The sequence below is a fragment of the Ahaetulla prasina genome, chromosome 10 (genome assembly GCF_028640845.1).
Source record: "Ahaetulla prasina isolate Xishuangbanna chromosome 10, ASM2864084v1, whole genome shotgun sequence".
NCBI lineage: Eukaryota > Metazoa > Chordata > Lepidosauria > Squamata > Colubridae > Ahaetulla > Ahaetulla prasina.
In genome coordinates this window covers 25,900,021-25,906,252 of record NC_080548.1, presented here as the reverse complement: position 1 = coordinate 25,906,252, position 6,232 = coordinate 25,900,021, and positions in this window count along the sequence as shown.

Sequence of the window (6,232 nt, the reverse complement as noted above, 5' to 3'; positions counted from 1 at the left end):
GAGTTCCTGAACAGGAGCACATGGCTTGCGTTCCTGAGTCGAAAAGGTGATCACATGTTTCAAGGTTTTGGGTGAAGAACCAGAGAGGAAAAGGAGAAGAAGGGAAGAGGGAAGAGGGGAAGAACAAGATGCTGAGTGCCTGAGTTTATAGTCTCTGTGGGGCCCCACCTTGGTGCCTCCTGTTCCTGTATAAGAAATGTACCCAGATTGGTTGTCAAACTCCCAGGTAGTCTAGGGGGTCTTAGCTAACTCTGTAGGTTGTCTCTCAAGCTTGCTTGAGCCTTGCCATGTGGTGAGTTTCTGTTGCTAGATGGGTCCTATTGTGTTGCAGATGATGGTCCATTGACAAAGGTGGGGGGAATGAGTGAGCTTGGCTGAGGCCTTAATGGCCCATTGCCAAAGGTGTGAGGAGGCAGGAAGCTGCTTTGTCTTTAAAACAGGTTTCTCTATTTCTCATCCAGGGAAACACAATACTCTGCCCTCTTCAATATCCTCCAAAATATTTCATTCTTCTAGGAGAGGGGTGAATGCTAAATTCCTACATGCACCAAGACAAATTCCTTGTGTGTCCAATCACACTTGGCCAATAAAGAGTTCTGATTCTATTCTATTCTATTCTAGAAAACCATCACTTATGAATTCAGTGAATTTTGGGTTAAAGCTACCCATGTTGTGCCATTGATGCAGAGAGCAGCTTGTCCTGATGAAAGCCTTATCATCTGTCCCAAAGTCTGCAGAGATTCTCAGTCATCCAGGTCGTGGTTGTCCCAAAGGTGCTTTTTCTCAGGAGGCAACTGGACTTTTCATCTGTTCCTGTTAGTATCTGATCTAGTTCAGTTGATTCTTTTTAAAAGCCGTGCATGTTAGCATCTTTCTCATACCCTGATTGTATCTGCAAATGCGGCCACCACACTAAATCAATCTCTTGACTATTCAGTTCTTGCTTAGTTTTTAAGTTCCCCTTTTTCATTTAAAATGTCCTTGTAATTTTTTCCATGTTAACAACATTCTGATGTATCAATGCCTCCATCGGGGAGAGCCAGACTGGTATTTTCAAATAATGTTTATCTTTATTTTTTGCCCACGCTAACAATAATGCATTTCTAACATAATGTCTTTGAAAGTATCTGTGTATTTTGCTTTTCCCATACCATAAGAAGGCATGCCACAGTTGGAGATCATGTCCCTCCAAGGTTAATAATCGTCTATGCCTCAAATTTATCCATTTTTTCACCCATGTAAGTACAGAGGCCTGATAGTACAGTTCCCAATCTGGCAATCTGAAACCCCCTTTTGTCAACGTTCCAGAAAACCCCTTCCTGCAGAAAAGACTTTTGCCTAATTGGACCAAGGTTTGCGAGAGAACTGAGGAATTTGTGTTGGGAGGCATTTGTTTTAATTTGAGTTTAACTACACTGGGAATGAAGTAATTCTCAGCCGTTTGAATAAAGTTTGTTTGTTTTTTCATGGATTGAGATTCTTACTCCCTACTTGGGCCTGGGTCACAACATAAACTGCAGCAGCAAATTGGGGGAACACAAAGAATTTGCTTTGAAGACTTAGGGTCTTCGCAGGTCTGATGTTCAGAAAGTTCATAAATGGTGCCGACGTAGTTTCTTCCTTCCATCTTTCTGAACGAGTGAGAACAAAATCATGTCTCAAGTATAATTAGACTGGATTGTGAAACGGGATTTAGAAGTCACAATCCACTGACATTTCAGCCCATTCCTCCTTCAAGACTTCGTCTGCAAACATCCCTCTTCTTGATTTTTACTCTCTCTAGCGGAAATGACACATCAGACAATTGTGTCCCTATGGTGTGCGGTTGACATATTAATAAATCATAACATTTGTTTTTTTTTTCCTATTTACAACTCTGGGTAGAGCTGTTATCTTATGTACAATGCAAGTTCCAACAAAACCCAGTTTTTTTAGGATTCCTTTTTCTACATTGACAGATACGCCCCCAAAAAGAGGAGGGGCTTCGATTACAATTTTTATTATATGTGTTTTTGTAGGATTCTAGCCTGCTTTTAATCACGTTATTGTCCTTGCAGCTTATAACTGCCAGATAATACGGATAGTCCTCCACTTATGACCATAATAGAATAGAATAGAATAGAATTTTTTATTGGCCAAGTGTGATTGGACACACAAGGAATTTGTCTTGGTGCATATGCTTTCAGTGTACATAAAAGAAAAGATATGTTCATCGAGGTACAACATTTACAACACAATTGATGGTCAATATATCAATATAAATCATAAGGATTGCCAGCAACAAGTTATAGTCATACAGTCATAAGTGGAAAGAGATTGGTGATGGGAACTATGAGACGATTAATAGTAGTGCAGATTCAGTAAATAGTCTGACAGTGTTGAGGGAATTATTTGTTTAGCAGAGTGATATGGATTAGAATCTCTGTTGCTAAGCAAGGCAGTTGTTAAATGAATTTGTGACCTTTTTTTTGCCACAGTTGAGTGAATCACACTGTTGTTAAATAAATCCAGCTTCACCCACTGGCTTTGCTTGTTAAAGGTTGGCAGAGAAGGCCACAAATGGTGCCCATACAACCTCACAACTTTTCAACTATTGTAAAAGCTTCTCTGTTGCCAAGTGCCTAAATTTTGATCATGTGACACTGGGAACGCTGCAGCAGTCGTAAAAGTGAGGACCAGTCGTAAGTCACTTTTCTCAGTGCTGTCGTAACTCCAGACGGTTGCTAAAGGGGAAGTTGAGGCTTATCTGCAATATCAGAAATTACTTCACACCCACCCACACCCACACACCCACCCACCCACCCACACACACACACACACACAAAAGAGGTGGGTTTCAGCAGGTTCTGAACAGTTCTGGAGAACCGGCAGTGGAAATTTTGAGGAGTTTGGAGAACCGGTAGTAAAAACTCTGACTGGCTCTGCCCCTATCTATTCTCTGCCTCCCAAGTCCCAGCTGATAGAGAGGTAATGGGGATTTTGCAGTAACCTTTCCCTGGAGTGGGGTGGGAATGGAGATTTTACAGTGCCCTTCCCCTGCCACGCCCACCAAGCCACGCCCACAGAACCCATAGTAAAAAAAAGTTTGAAACCCACCACTGACACACAGACACAATTTCCAATGGATGCCTTTAGAGGAGTCATTCTCTCAAAGGCCATCGCATGCAAAACGGCAGCCAGGGGAATGAATAAACTGGATTTTCCAGTATGTGCCCCACAGGCTCTCAAGAGGCAGACAATGCAAATTGCCAATGCAAATGTGCGGCCCTCCTGGATTCTTCTTCCTTTTTTGCAAATGTTTTTCCACAGAAAGGAGAACTTCGCTCTTTTTCAAGGGCAAAACTGAAGCACCATTGTTGAAAAGCCTCACGGAAGGAAATGCTGGAGACCCATAATGCCCCCTGGGCAGTGGTGGGTTTCAATTTTTTTTTACTAACGGTACTGTGGGTGTGGCTTGGTGGGCATGGCAGGGGAAGGATACTGTAAAATCTCCATTCCCACCCCACTCCAGGGGAAGGTTACTGCAAAATCTCCATTCCCTCCGCACTCCAGGGGAAGGTTACTGCAAAATCCCCATTCCCTCCCCACTCCAGGGGAAGGTTACTGCAAAATCTCCATTCCCACCGCACTCCAGGGGAAGGTTACTGCAAAATCCCCATTCCCTCCCCACTCCAGGGGAAGGTTACTGCAAAATCCCCATTCCCTCCCCACTCCAGGGGAAGGTTACTGCAAAATCCCCATTCCCTCCCCACTCCAGGGGAAGGTTACTGCAAAATCTCCATTCCCACTGCACTCCAGGGGAAGGTTACTGCAAAATCCCCATTCCCTCCCCACTCCAGGGGAAGGTTACTGCAAAATCTCCATTCCCTCCCCACTCCAGGGGAAGGTTACTGCAAAATCCCCATTCCCTCCCCACTCCAGGGGAAGGTTACTACAAAATCCCCATTTCTTCCCGGTCAGCTGGGACTCAGGAGGCAGAGAATAGATGGGGGTGGAGCCAGGCAGAGCTGGTATTTACTGGTTCTCCAAACTATTTAAAATTTCTGCTACCGGTTCTCCAGAACTGGTCAGAACCTGCTGAAGCCCTTGGGCACATCTTGGCAGAGCAAGGTGAGAAATACATGCTCCAAACTTGCCATTTTCTCCTACGCGCTCATCTTCTTTGATGGACTTTTAGATACAAAACGTCTTTCATTCCGCTGAGCAAAAATGGATAGAAGGGAACAAAAAAAATGCAAGAAAATTTCTCTTAACAAGCTTTGGTAATGAGTGGTCATCTCAGAACTGATGGGAAAAATTAGAACATGCCTCCTTTTGATGGTGACCAGAGGTGGGTTTCAACAGGTTCTGACCAATTCTGGAGAACCGGTAGCGGAAATTTTGAGTAGTTTGGAGAACATTCTGACTGCCTCCGACCCCATCTATTCTCTGCCTCCCAAGTCCCAGACTGATCTGGAGGGAATGGAGATTTTACAGTATCCTTCCCCTGCCACGCCCACTGAGCCACACCCACCAAGCCACACCCACAGAACCACTAGTAAAAAAATTTGAAACCCACCACTGATGCTGACCTGCAAGGGAAATGAACTATGGATCAAACTATGTTTTCTGGCATACTTTGAAGATGAAAGGAAGAACGTCACTGTAGCTGATTCTTCTCTTGGGCGATTAATCTGGCCATCTTAATAAATTAATATGGGTTCAAGAAGACGGTGGTGGATCTGTGGTGGGTTCCTTCCCGTGGAACATCTTCCCTGCTGAAATAAGACTGGCCCCTACTTTGACTCTCTTTTGCAAAAGGCCTTGAAATCATGGTTTTGCCAACAGGCCTTGGGACTCAGTGTGATATGGAGCCCATTAAATCAGGGGTCTCTAACCTTGACAACATTAAGACTTGTGGATTTCAACTCCCAGAATTCCTCAGCCAGCAAAGCTGGCTGAGGTATTCTGGGAGTTGAAGTCCACAAGGCTTAACGTTGCCAAGGTTGGAGACCCCTGCATTAAATGGTTGGTTTGATTGTTGTCAGAGAGGGATGGGCATTTATTGCCCCTTGTCCTGTATTTATTTCTGTAAACACCCTGGAGTCTCAGTGAGTGAGTTACAGCTATATATATATTCTTAATAAACAAATGTGCTTTATTCTGGGGTGGGGTGACATATCCTCCTGGTTCAAGATAAATCCCTAGACCAGGGTCTGCAAACTTGGCTCTTTTAAGACTTGTGGACTTCAGGAGCCAAGTTTGCAGACCCCTGCCCTAGACAGACAGATAGGACAGATAGATAGGACAGATACTGTCGATAGATAGATGGATGATAGAGATAGAATAGGTAGATAAATGATAAAAATATCATTTATCTATTCTATCTCTTATCTATTCTATTCTTAGATTAGATAGACAGACAGATGATATACAGATGGACGGACGGACGGACGGACGGACAGACAGACAGACAGACAGATCGATCGATCGATGGATAGATATAATTCTTTATTGGCCAAATGTGATTGGATACACAAGGAATTTGTCTCTGGTACGTAAGCTCTCACTGTGCATACAAGCAATAAAGTGGTAAGTCATAGCTCATAGTTGCAATCATTATTCATAAGATACAACAAATGTATGTATGTATGTATGTATGTATGTATGTATGTATGTATGTATCAATGTATCAGCAGGTACATACATACATACTGAAATTCAGCAGGTTCAGCAAGGTTCTGGAGAACCGGTAGTGGAAATTTTGAGCAGTTCGGAGAACCGGTAGCAGAAATTTTGAGTACTACCTCTGGCTGGCCCCTAAGTGGGGTGGGAATGAAGATTTTGCAATATCCTTCCCTTGGAGTGGGGTGGGAATGGAGATTTTGCAGTATCCTTCCTGTGCCATGCCCACCAAGCCACACCCACCAAGCCTCACCTCGCCCACCATGCCACGCCCACAGAACCGGTAGTAAAAAAAAAAATGGATTTCATCATTGGTATGTATATGTGTATGTAGAGCTCCCCAGACCTCAAGCTGTTGAGCAACTAATTATAAAACCTGCATTTCAAACAGAAATTGACACGAGGCAATTCTCAAAGCGCCAAGAACAAATCATCAGCTGACCTCCAAGACTTTGCGTCCCACCTGACAAACCTTGTTCCCTCCACAACGTAGAGGGAGGACATTCATTTGAATAGCCACGAGTAGCCCCATGCACAGACTGCTCTTTGTTTTCAGCATCACTGCACT